The sequence below is a fragment of the Notothenia coriiceps genome, unplaced genomic scaffold (genome assembly GCF_000735185.1).
Source record: "Notothenia coriiceps isolate Sejong01 unplaced genomic scaffold, NC01 NC01_scaffold00037244, whole genome shotgun sequence".
Lineage (NCBI taxonomy): Eukaryota > Metazoa > Chordata > Actinopteri > Perciformes > Nototheniidae > Notothenia > Notothenia coriiceps.
The window spans coordinates 25,117,072-25,130,575 of NW_011369945.1; the positions used below are offsets into that span (position 1 = coordinate 25,117,072).

At 44.3% G+C, this 13,504-nt stretch overlaps 2 protein-coding genes across 2 annotated transcripts in view; both read left to right on the forward strand.

Moving 5' to 3' along the window:
* The window catches only part of LOC104965460 (splicing factor, suppressor of white-apricot homolog), a 143,459-nt gene extending 136,795 nt beyond the window's left edge, over positions 1 to 6,664 (forward strand). The window contains exon 11 of the mRNA XM_010794415.1: positions 6,579 to 6,664. The gene's annotated coding sequence lies outside the window, so the exon portion shown is untranslated. The remainder of the gene's footprint in view (positions 1 to 6,578) is intronic.
* LOC104965081 (transcription factor IIIB 90 kDa subunit-like) overlaps positions 1 to 13,504 on the forward strand; it is a 63,301-nt gene that overhangs the window by 15,358 nt on the left and 34,439 nt on the right. The window lies entirely within an intron of this gene.

The window sequence follows — 13,504 nt, forward strand, 5'->3', positions numbered from 1 at the left end:
ATGGCCATGATAACAGAATTACTGTTAATAATCACAATAGGTTAAGATTAAGCTCATAAAATGAAGGTTTGATTAAAGCACTTACTACATGGTTAGCGGTTACCGTACTACAGTTTTGACATGAGACAAAAAGACATGAGAATATTTAAGCTGGATCATATAATAAAGCATCGTAGCTCTCTGGTTTAAATATTTACCCCTGTGTAACATCATTGCATTTTAATGAAGTGCTGAAACAAGCTGTATATAAAACTGCCGTGCAGTGTGAGACTTTGCACATGGGGCAATTTGTTTAAGAAATGATCCCATCCTGTCACTCTCTACTGTCCCATGCCACACCTCTCAGGGTTTGTATTCTAGTGTTATGAGCTCCATACTTGTGTGTGTTTGCTATGTGAACCACATGAGGCCTTTTACCAATGCTGCTTCTCAATAAGGCAGACGGAGCGGGAGGCGAGGCTTAACATCACTTTGTTCCCCTACAAAAACTCCTCAATGGTATTCGATGGGGGGAGAAAAAGCCAAGGGATGCATTCTCAAATAAGAGCACACACGTACAAACTGGTGTGTGAACACTTGACTTTCTGTATATTTCTCTCTCTTCTTTAATCAATGCACAAGTTCACTGTCGCAGACACACATCGTTATATAAGCACCGACTAGGACATACACATACACTCAACTGTACATGCACTTCCACTGCATGCACACACACACACACACACACACACACACACACACACACACACACACACACACACACACACACACACACACACACACACACACACACACACACGTGGTATTGCTCCCCAGCTGTTGGTGTGTGGTGCGCCAAGCGGGACGCCCCTACACAGAAATGTCAGCGCGGCGGGGAGCTGCGAAAAAGGGGGTTTGATCAATGGAGCCCCCCTCTCTACGGCCACGCCGCTCCGTGAGGCTCTTTGATTACATATTGCTTTGCTTCCTAATGAAGCTCAATTACTGGAGGAGAACGACAGCTTTGCCCTGGAGTTACAGGGAATAATAGCCAGACTCTTCCACCTCTCTCACATCTTTCTCTCTCTCTCTCTCTGGCTGACTCTTGCTCCTCCATATTCACAGCGTGGCTCTCTTCTTGTTTCACGTCCTGCCCTCTGTCCTTCTCTGTCTGTCTCGCTCCCGGATGTTAAGAAGGGTTGGAGTGGATAGAATGGGTGATTAACACCGAGATTAACGCAGAGCTGATGCACTAGCAGAGACATCATTGACATTTCCGTCAAACGCGGGACAAGGCGGCCAGCTTGCTTCAGTTCAGGGCAGCTCTGCTCATTTGTGTTTGATCAACTGCATTTAGTAAAAAAATGTAGGGCCAAAAAAGTAGATTTTCTTGTTTTCCGTTACTGGTTTCCCATCATGCTTGTTGTAAACAGGGAGGATGATGTTGCGAGTTATCTGTGGGTTAACCTTTTCGGCTGCCATGATTTCTTTTTGCATTTTTGGTCACTTTGCACGATGAAAAGTCAAGTAGCATTAGCTGCTAGCAGTTCTGCAATGTAACTATTGATTCAGACAACAACAACCAAAATACCTTTTGATTTTGCGGCAAAATAGGTTTTTAGTATTCATGATCCTCGGAGGTGCATCTTATTAAGTTGAAAGGATTAATTCAATTCTGCTCACTAAAGTTTAGTTCTGTCATTATTCAGTGGTACCATACCTTTAATCTCTCCGATGTGCCCTGAGCCCATGGCCAAAAGTTTATCCTTCCAGTCCTTTGACAACAGCCTCTCAATGCTGCGGGGACCTCTGGTTTTAGGTGGGGTTAGGGTGGGGCGGTAGAGGAAAAACGAGAGAGGGGATGTCAGTTTGGCTGCGGCCAACCAATGCGGGACAATAAAGCTCATTAAAGTCCATTCTGGGGGCTGCTAATTTAAATGGCAGCCGGCAGCTCGAGCCGTAATTGGCCCGCATCAGGCTAGGAGGAAAGCGAGAGAAGGACGAGGAAAGTGGGGAAAAAGGGGGGAGAAGCTGATAATCCCCGAAAGAGAGGGAAAATCCCTGGCAAGAAACAAAAACCAGTGGAGCAAAAAGGGAAAAAGAGCGCCCGAGAGAGCCAACGCAAAGACTTAAACAGATGAGGAGACCAAGTTGGACGGGGCAAGCGCGGCGGCCGCAAGCCCCCCTGTGGGGGAGAGAGCAGCGAAAGAGAGGAGCGCCTTTGTTGCCCTCTCACCTGCTTGCTAGGAGAATCATTAGCCCTGTGCGGGCCCTGAGACAAAGGAGGCCTTAATGCAGCCGCCACAATGGACACATTATCAGCAGCGCTTTTGGTTTCTCAACACACACTCCACAGACCCTTAACACACCACACACACACCACACACACAACACACACACACCACACACACACACACACACACACACACACGACACACACACACAGCACACACACACACACGACACATTCCACAGGTATCCCACTAATGTACCAATCCCTAACCTATTGGGTTGCGCTCACCACACACACACACGCGCACACGCCACACGCACACACACACACACACAGTTTGGGGAAGGTGCGAAATGTCACACATTTGAACAGCATACACATGTTCACACCCTACTGTGTGCAATCTATACATGCCACTAAAAGCGCATCACACACATGCATGTGGCGTGTTACTGACATCTCACCCTGTCGACACTCGTTATTGCCACGAACAAAGGGCGAGCCGAAGGGCAAATGGGGAAGGGAGGCACTGGAAGTGTGACGGGTGAGAGGACGAGGAGATCTATTTTTACTGGGCAGCCATCTGCCACTTGGGAATGCGCAGGCCTGCTAAGGAAGAGGTTTTACACTTTGAGTGGGGAGAGTTAACCCTATCAGCCAACGCAAACACACACACACATATGGAATGCACGCAGACAGCGGGCAAGAACACAGCCACATGCATGAACAACACGTATACCACCTTGAATGCGCTTTAATCAGCTGCACACCACACTGGCACACTGCTGGATGGCAGGCAAAAGTTCTGTTTGTCCCCGGATTACTCTTTTTTCTTCCATAGATGCACAACCACTGATTTAAGTAAAACAGGAAGTCTTATCTTCACTGGTATGAGACAGCTTGCACACACACCTAATGCTCTTTCCAGAGAGACAGGGAGATGATCCGGTGTGTTTGAGCTCAACAGCTTAGCTCGTTTTCCCACTAAGGTGGACATGAGCACACACACAGCCCACCACATCAAACAACAACGTCCTAAGTACTTGTTACCCATCATTCACAACAGCACACTTCCTTTCCTTTTCTTTCCACTCACTCTATGTTTCTCTCCCTTGCAACGGACGTGAATGTGACGAGATGAGAAAACCACCTGGAGACTTTGAAAGGATTCTATAATGGACACCATGATCAACACAAAACAAGGACGCTGATGCTAGAGATCGATAGACTGCAACACACACACAGAAGGCACTTGCAGCGTGTCCTTACATTACTGACCTTGGTGTGTGTGTGCGTGTCGTGTTGCGTGTGTGTGTGTGTCTGTGTGTGTGTGTGTGTGTGTGTGCTGTGGTCTGTGCGCGTGTGCGTGCGGTGTGTGTGCCGTGCGCGCGGCCTGCAGCCTCCCCTCAGAGGGCCTGAATCAGGTCCTTTACTCTGGCTTCAAGACCTACAGCACTCGCGCCCTCCATTGATTACACAGCGGCCACACATTCAGAAACACACACACACACACACACACACACACAACACCACACGTTTGTGAAGCTCAACGGCGACACCCTTTCTTATTCTCACTCGTTCTTGCCTTTTTGCGAAATCCCTCCAGCGGTCCTTGGGACTCTGACTGGTGTGTCCTTGTGTTTTTTGACGCTGCCACTCAAGCCAGTCTAGCTTGCACTGATGTTGCCTTCTAGTGCTTTTCTGTCAAGAAGGCCCCTGTAGCCTTCAGGAATGGTTTAGCGTGGGGGTAGAGAGTGGGAGGGGACCTGTGGATGAGAAAGAAGCTGTTGGCTAAAAACAGGCAGTAAGAAGCGTAAACATGCGTAGGAGAGGAAGAAAGAGTGTCCTCCTGTGCCCCCCCCCTTTCCTCGCCGACAGCCTGTCTCACCAATCACCCCAACAGGTTGCCGTATTAGCCCCTGCGCTCCCCCCTCTGTATCTCCCCGTCTCCCTGCAGCCCCCTCTCCCTCAACAATGACAAGGCGGTTTTTAGCCAAAGAGCTGTTTGACACGTGAGAGGGAACAACAAATGGCAGTGTCGCCTGTTCTGCTTGTCCATTGTCACTCCTCGTCGTTCATCTCCTAGTATTATTTATGTTATAAACAGGGCGCAGTTATTGGTCCCCACCGTGACAGGCCGGCACTTTAACTATATAACAAAGCCAAGCTTTCTCATTGTGGCGGCGTGATGGCAAAATGGAGGAAATGGCAAGAGGAGTGCGAGGAGAAGAGAAGAACGGACGTTGCATGCGCAGCTTTTACGTGAGATGTTGATTCGAGGGGTGAACACTATGAGAAATTCACCATTACACGCACACGCAACACACACACACACACACACACACACAACACACACACACACACACACACACACACACACACACACACACACACAAAACACCACACCACACACACACCACACACACACCACACCACACCACACCACACACACACACCACCACACACACACACACAGCACCTGTGCAGCCAACAATAAAATCTGCTTTGACCCTCCGATGACCCCGCAAACATGTCGAACGCCCTCCCGGTACATTACCCCATTCCGCCGTGTTTTTCAGCTCATTATTTGTTATGAAATATGGGCCACCAATAAGCTGGACAAAACTAAAACAAACTCTTTGTACTTTCTCTTTACATCAAACAGCTTTTAAGTCCAGTAGATGGAAATGCGGATGATTAATGTTTCTGCAATTTTTCATGAGCTTCTTGACTAAATGTGCCAGACCCCGGAGTCTGGACATAGCAAATGTTCTGTACCTCCTGCTGAAAAAACCGCGCCCAACAAAAAAGAGACAGCAAAAACGCTTTTCCATGAAGATCAGAGCACCCCCTACTCCCTGTTTTTTTCTGACGTACAGGGTGTGGCTGTTGTTGTTTGTGTGTGTGTGTGCTGTGTGTGTGGTGTGTGTTGTGTGTGTTGTTGTGTGTGTGTGGTGTTCCCCCCCTGTGTTGTGTGTTGTGTGTGTTGGTGTGGTTGGCGGTGTGGGAGGGCGGAGCCGCGAAATGTAGGAAGCTANTATGTGGAAATAATACCATAAATAAAATGTTACCTCTCATTTATCATATATGAAGAATTCATTTTCAAACATTGATTAAAGCCAATCTTAAAATGATTTAACAAACGCCTGTTTGAGACTCCTCAGTGCACACAAAAACATAACTGGGAGAAATAAATAAATACGGATATGTTATTTAAAACCACCTCGGTAAGGTTAATGTCATGAAATGTTTTCTCATAAATGATGCGGTAAGCAGGAGGACAGAATTACGTCTAAACTGAAGCCGTTTTCCATTTCTATAGGTTGTAGATACGAGCATGGTTTTATATATGTTTAATACATGTTTAATCGTGTTTTATGCCGTTTGCCAAGACTTGATAAGTCGCTCGTAAAACACAGGAGGTATGGAAACTAAGAGCACCACATGTGGTAAATTGTACAGCTAGTATAACACAGCACATTAGTTGTATTTCCTTTAACTGGTGGATTATGGATATATGGTTGCTGATCGACAGCTGGAACACAAACTACCAAATACAAACAAATAATTCAGATCCAGTCGTCATGACTCCACTCCGGAGGGATTCCCCGATCATTTCTTAGTTTCTCATCAAGGGGGGGGGTCTCCTGTCCCCGGTGCAAACACACTGCCTGAGGAAGGCTATGTGTATTTATTTGGTCATGAACCTTTTTCGGACGACTTATTTATTTATTTTGGTGACGATCCGACCTCCATGCTGCTACTCTGGTTCAAACTGCATCCACCAAACAATATGATTTATCTCGACCTCCCCAAAATAACCAAAATCTGACACGGTGTGAGATGTTTTTTTTAGCTGTTCTGTTGTCATTTCCTGCGATCTTCTTTATAAAGTCAGTCAGTCAAAATGAATGAAAGGGCGTTTCTTTGACTATTTATAGGCAAATATGGGCGTTACGTGAAGCCCGCAAAAGCTGCACAACATTTCGAGTCGATTGTGATTTATAAAGGGAAACTGGCGTAGGAAGTGCCGTACGCACTTCCCTCGCCGGTACGCAATGTTTGGTGAATCGGAAAATGTCGAAAGATGTCTGTACCTATTTTTTTGCTTTGTACTACGTAAGCAACCTTCCCACGTGAATCCTACGCAAGGTGTTATAAATGAGGCACCTGAACCTTTGTATGTATTTATCATTGTCAAGTAGCAGCCTAATTGCTTTAGTCAATTCATTTTTCATTTTGCTCTGACTTTGTCAAACAAAATAAGGCCAGGGTGCGCATGTCTACATGTTAACAAGATGTACTCTTCTAAACCCCTTTGTTCTCTAATTAAGATGTCTTCTTGTTTCTCTCTGTGCCATCCCAGCCTCCTTTGCCCCAATCTGTTTTGCCATCAGAGCAAAGGAGAATGACATGCTGCCGCTGGAGAAGAACAGAGTCCGGTTGGACGACGACTCGGATGAGGACAAGGTCAGTTTGGTCTTTTCAATATGGATAGAAAATGGAACCTTGCAAAAATGCAGTTTGTATGAACCTGCATTATCAATTAAAATGATCTGTTTTTCCTACAGTTACTGGAGGAGCAGGGTCTGAAAGATGTCATGGGTGGGACTGAAATGTTTGAAAAAGTGATTGCCTCAATCAGTGCACCAGAAGAGAAGAGACCCTCCCTCAGTTTGGAGGAGCTGGAGGCCAAACAAGGTAAAAAGATGTTTGAGAAAACGAAAAAAACCCTTGTTAAAAATATACGAATCCTGCACTGCTTCGTCCTGTACCTGTTTATTCCCCGGCTCTCAGGCAACACAGGATAAAACATCAATGAATAATAATTACTTGACTTTATGAATTGCCAACACATGTTTCAAATTTAGTCCAACAACATTTCCACTCTTCTTTCCCTGTTTGTATCTCAGTTTGTGCCTTCAGTCGGCCTCATCATGCCTGTCTGATTGACAGAATGTTGACTAGGCATCTGCTGTTGGATATGACACAGGTCATTCTTTTCCTCTGTTGAATTTGTGTGTGCTAGATTTAAATTCTCTGCGTCAGCGTATAAGTACAGGTGCTTAAAAGACATCTTCATTCCACCCACTGGCATTCCGTTGCTTTCTGGGAGCGTTGGATTTTGCAGGAAAAGCAAGAGGGGAAGTGTGGAGATGAATAAATCCATTGAGTCTGAATTATGAATTCTCTCAACAGGGTGTAGCCTGCAGTAAGACACGAGCAGTGTGGTACAGCAAACAACAGTCGTATATCTCTCCAAGGCCCTAATGGAGATGCATTTGCTCTATTTTTGTCTCTCTTTTGTTCCGTATGCTTGTAGAATATCTCATACTGGCTTTCCGCGGTCTTTACTAACCTAAAGTAATGCATCAGTGACTTTGCACTCAAACACTTGACATATTACGTCAGAAGGCATAAAAGCATTGTTTTTCTGTACATGGTTTACACTCTGTTGCCATTATCAGGGTTTTTATAGAACATATAGCATTTAAATATAGAAACAAATCTATCTCTGCAGATATAATAAGACCCCCGCTTGCTCAGTTAACCCTTTTCACAAAAAGCTCCAGCATAAGGGACTAAAAACATATTTTACTTATGCATGTTGCCAATTTTATTTTCAAGGTTACAGTCCCATCTCTGAAATATTCATGTATTGTAATGTATGGCTATTAATTTCAGAAGTAATAGGGTTTTTTACTAGAAGCCAGAAGCTATTGTACTTGAAGTTGATTCATTGCTTCTTGCTACACTTTTAAGAAAAAAAATAAAATGCAATTGCCGTAGTTTAACGTCCAAAAAACTTGGACAGCTTTGCCTACGTCTGCGTGCCTCTTTGAATGATCACATAGCAGCTGAAATCTGCATTTATATTCTAAACATACATTTTTTCAATCTGTCAAAGAAAAGACGAGAGCCAATACCTTTTTTCGATTATCAATAATACATTGGGGCTTACTTAAAACAGAGGCACACACCTTCTAATACAAAGAGTGCTGTCATCTTAAAAAATCACCATTTATTTCTGACGTGATCAGAAGTAATGACTCAACCATTACATGAGGACTACTTGAAGAACGAGGTGTGTCTGCCTCTCAAAGCTTCTCAATAAAAGATGAAAGTAAAAAAAGCAAATGACGGCAATATTACAACAGTAGACTATAAAATAAATATGTTATTTCCAGACACCTCTGTTGGATTTTTTTTATTATTTTGTCTGTACTGTCAATGAATCTGGCTAGGGTTGAAATGCACAACACCCAAAAACATCTCTGTGAATTGAATAGCGTGCTTTGTGTGGTAAGTATGCCACCTAAAGACCCTGAAAATGTTCATTCATTTTCTTTTTTGGCCAAAGTTTAAACTGTTTGGATTTTTTCCTACTTGAGAAATCACTGTATTTATGTTTTTCTAGCGTAACTAGCTTGCGCCTGAGGTAACAAAATGTCATACAAATAGGTTGACTTGCAGATGCACATAATTGAAGCGGTCTTCCTCAAGTCAGTATTTCAGCAAAATGCCCTTAAGACTTAGGAAGTGTAGACCTTTAAAGATGCCTATTTCAAGATTAGATCTATAAAGGACTTCGGATTTCCCTTGAACCTGAGAGAAATCTGTAAAATTAAACCTTTACAAGATGGACAGAAAGACAGTTGAGACGGCATCAAGGGTCGTGATGGTTCCTGTTTAGGTTCAGTGGAACGATCTCAGAGCGTAATGTCCTCTCTCTCTGAGGGCTGTAAAAGCCTAATAAATAGCTAGCTGTATTGGCTTTGCTGTGTGGCAAAGTGGCTGTCAGTCAGCAGGCCTAACTCGATCAGATAGCAGGAGAATCAGAGGCAGACAGCAGAACGCTAATCTATATTGACGGACTGGGAAACAGCCGCACACACACACTAAATGCCGTTTCAGCGATAAGTACATGATTTGTTTAGGTCGCTGCAGACATTTCCCAGTGGATGTCTCATAGTGGTGACTTAGAATAACAGAATATCGTAATACATCAATGTAGAGATGCTATTCAGGGATGATGGGAGATTAAGTCTAAATGTAGATACACTTTATACACCAAGTTCATTCGTTGAGGGGCTTGCAGAGACTCTTGGGGTACAACAATGTATCAAATGGAAACTGTTAAAATGTGTTTCAGGCTTTTATGTTTCGTGAAAAACTTTTTAAAACATAGACTACGTACACTACCTGTGCAACACCAAAGCAGACGGACAGAATTAGCTACTGGGCTTACTGGTGCATTTAGCAGCTAAAGAGATAGATATTTACCTCAGGAGTTGGTTAAGACCAAACATGGAGCTACACATAGGAATGACTATTGGTGGTTATGATACAGTATGTTCACAACTTGTGTTCTGCTACCCTAACATGACTTAACATAACTGTCATTGTGGGTTTAACCAATATTTTCATTATCAAAGTGTCCATTATTTAAATCACTGTTTAATTCATTTAATTTCATTTTCACTCATTACAGAAACATTGGGTGAGGGAAAGTATAGTGAAATCTTGTGAGTGTATTGGTGATAAATTGGCTGCGTCTCAGGTCGGTTAAATGGAATCCTTGCGTCCCTCACTTGCGTTGTTTCCCTGCGTCTAGTCCCTCCCTGGAGAGACGCAAGGAAACCACGAGAAGCAGGGAAATGAGTTGTAAGAGCAATGGGACATCGTTTCCTCCGCAGCGTCACATGAAGCGACATCCGTTTGTCATGACGCCGCACAACTGATGTCTGACAGCAGCTCTGTCCCCGTTGTTTTCACAAACACCCCCGCCTCTGTTAGTACAAATTTACTGACATATACATTTGTATCATCTGTTGTAGACCCAAATAAATAAAATAAAATAAGAACTCATTCTTAAAAAAGATAAACGCCATTCAGTGTTTCCCCTATATACAAATAGTGGCGGCGCAGAGCCGCTGCTGAAATATGCGCGCCGCTGCTAGGGGGTGCCAGCCAGGTACCCAAAACAAATTGGGTAAATAATAAAAAATAAATAAAATATTTTTATTAATAATAATTTATTAAAATAATAATAAGTGGTGACCCTTTTTCATTTTTGATTTTTTGTGATGTGTATTTTTAGTATTGGTGTTACTGTATGTTCAATAAAGGTGTATTTTTGCTAAATGTTGAGACTTTGCCACTGTATGTACTGGGCAGGGCCGATTTTTGGCATAGGCAACATAGGCGGTCGCCTAGGGCGCCAGATCTGGGGGGCGCTGCGCTGGTAGCTCTGGGAGGGAAAAAACATTTTTGACCGTTGGCGCTCATCCAAATTTTCGGCCTAGATGTAACAACATTCATAATTAAGTCAAGGTAACACCCTTTTCACCCCGGTTACACTTTTCATTTGCCCTGTACGCATTCTGTTGAGTCTTCGTCATACTGTTTCGCTTAGTGTTTATTCACGTCCTAGTCGTTAGCAAAATAGGCCGTCGTAACACTAGAAAATAGGTGAAGGTTACCGCCTTATTATCTTAGAGGAGCGCCGGACGCGATTATCAAGCCTCCAGCAGTAAGGGGGGCGCGTGTTCGAAATAACGAAGGCTAAGTTCTAAAAGTCTTGTGTGACGAAACGAGAGCATGGGATATGTTCTATACAGTTCTGGAAAACACCATTAAATTTTCGTGCGATAGCTCGCGCGCCGTCTGTTCAAGTTTTAAGATTAGGGAGAGCGAGAGAGAGCGAAGCGATTTACCGATATTACTACGAAGAGTATCCGCCCCGACGTTGGTAGCAGTTTTCTTTGCTGGGCTATCAAAGGAGTGCGACCGCAAACACGAGTGGTTTTTCGTTTGCCTGTGGGGGTGTGTGTGTTTGTGTGTTTGTTGTGTGTGTGTGTGTGTGGTGTGCGTTGTGTGTATCGGGCGGTGTGTGTGGTGTGTGTGGTGTTGTGTTGTGTGTGTGGTGTGTGGTGTGTGGTGTGTGTGTGTGTGTTTGTGTGTGTGGTGGTGTTGTGTGTGTGTGTGGAGTCACGACTAAGTTCGTTGACAAACCCGAGGTTACTACCTCATTATGTTTCCGCATCTTTTCTCAGAGGAATGTTTGTAAACACTTTAATCTCCGTCGTTACTTAAGTGTGATTTGTTACAAGGTTGCGCAAGTTATACTTCGTTTATGTCGTAAACATCAACCGGTCCACAACCTTGTAAGTGTTATTAATCAATGTAATACATTGTCTAAACAGAAGTGAAAACAAAAGTCTCATAGCTGGTGGTGTGGTGGTAGAAATAATCGCGAAGCGAGTGGAGTTCGACACGCGTCATTCGAGACGAGCCGAGAGACACGAGGTCCCGAGTCGCATCCCCGGCGCCTCACGACTCCTTCTCGCGACGGAGGAGAAGGAGACGCGACATCACAAAGAGGAACTGAGGAATCTTTCGGGACCGGTCGGAAGAGAGCCGACGCGCGATTCTCCAGGAGGTCAGACGAATCGACTTCCCGTTTGCCTCTCTCTGCCAACTCCCACTACTTTTGGTTTGGTTGTGTTTTTTTCTATATTAGTTATGTTGTGATGTTTTTGGGTAACGATATCCACGGTAGCTCACTCCTCCTTTACTAAACTTTCTGCTCGTTTCCTCCCCTTTCTCCGAAAACGAGACGAGAGGATTTCCATTGGCCACAACCTTCGGTTTTACTTCCTTCCGAGTTTCTGGGTTTACTCTGTCTCTTCCTGTTAACTCCCGCATCGTTAGTTGATTTGAGTATCTGTCATACCGGACTGTCTCTGAACGACACGCAGCACGGTTGACTTTACTATCCCAGGCGATTAGGAGGTTACCATCTGTTAAAGTACGTTAGGTTCCACGGTGCTTTTCTCATTCTAGTTACATCCTCCTCTCTCCTTGTATAGACTACTTTACCCCACTTTGTATACGTTGTCAAGACTTCCCTTCCTCTACTTTCACTGTGTCTGCTCATCCCCTATCTGTCCACTACCTCCTACTCTGCCCAGGTGTCCTTCTCACTCTGTCGTCTTCATTGTCGGTCACTTCGGTTTCTTTGCGACCTGCCTCTGGTTCAACATAAAATTCACTACAGATGACGTCCCGGATGAATTAGACAAGCCTCAAATTTATCCGGACGTCGGCTCCGTTAGAAGACCTCATATCACATCTTCTATAAGTCACTCCGTCTTAGTTAGACATGGGTCTGTCCCTGGTTGTGTCTCCGACTCAGACTGACGACTAAATGTCTGAGTATACTGGATACCGAGCAGAGTCCAGCCAAAAAAGTAAAACTAGCGAGGAGCCTAAGGACCTTCAACTAAACAGACGCGGTAGAACTCATCAGCAGTACGGCAATAAAGACGGCTCTGGCTCCTAGCTAATTACCCTCCTCGCTATTGCTCCTTGGTCTGGTAGGAGGCGCCACTTTAGGAGTCTATTGAGCGGGCGGGAGCAGTGACAATAGCGAGTGAGCTAACCTGGTACGCCGTGACGTGATCTAGCTAATTCTGTCTCTCGTCAAAGGGCGCTCACTTCTTTTATGACTTTGGCCTGAGGTGAGGAGTTCAAATATGACACCAAAACAAGTTAGACATGTACATCAATGTTTTATACACTATATACGACTGTGTTTCAACGAGTTTAATACAATAAGAAAATAACCTTGTAAAATACTAGCGAAAAGTAAATATTGTAAAATGCTTACCCGTCACAAGGCCGAATCCTACGCTCAGTATCGTTCAGCCACGATTCCGTGCACCCTCACGCGGGGCGTAAACAAAGATTTATACTAAGTCTTGTTTCTTCCGAGAACTCCGGTATCATGGGTCCCGGCCATGATTGTGAAACGACGGATCCGCTCTAAGATATACTCTTGCTATTATTTTAGAGATGTTTGTCCGTTATGTGATGTTTTGTCTTGAGGGGGGGGGTGGATGGAGGGTGGGAGGAGCGTCATACATTGCTTGTACAGGCCTTACCCCTCACCTGCAGTGTGAGAGATACCCCCAGGCACATAAACTTGAAATGTCATTTTACGAAGTTAACCACGTGAAACTCGTGTGTAATGAGTCTCTGGACTAATTCCCCATGTTGACTTTGTGGTATACTAGTTCTTCTGTCTACCAAATGGAAGTTATTAGTCTTATTCTTATATGGTATTGTATTGGGTGTGTCGGTTTTTGTCTTATTTACATCGGATAAAATAAAGATGATAAAATTGGATCAATCTCTGAAGATAAATACGTATATAAACATAGAGAGGTGTGAGCGTGAACCGACACCGACACCCCGCACTGATCGGTTGTAGTGGTGAAAGTAGTGAAG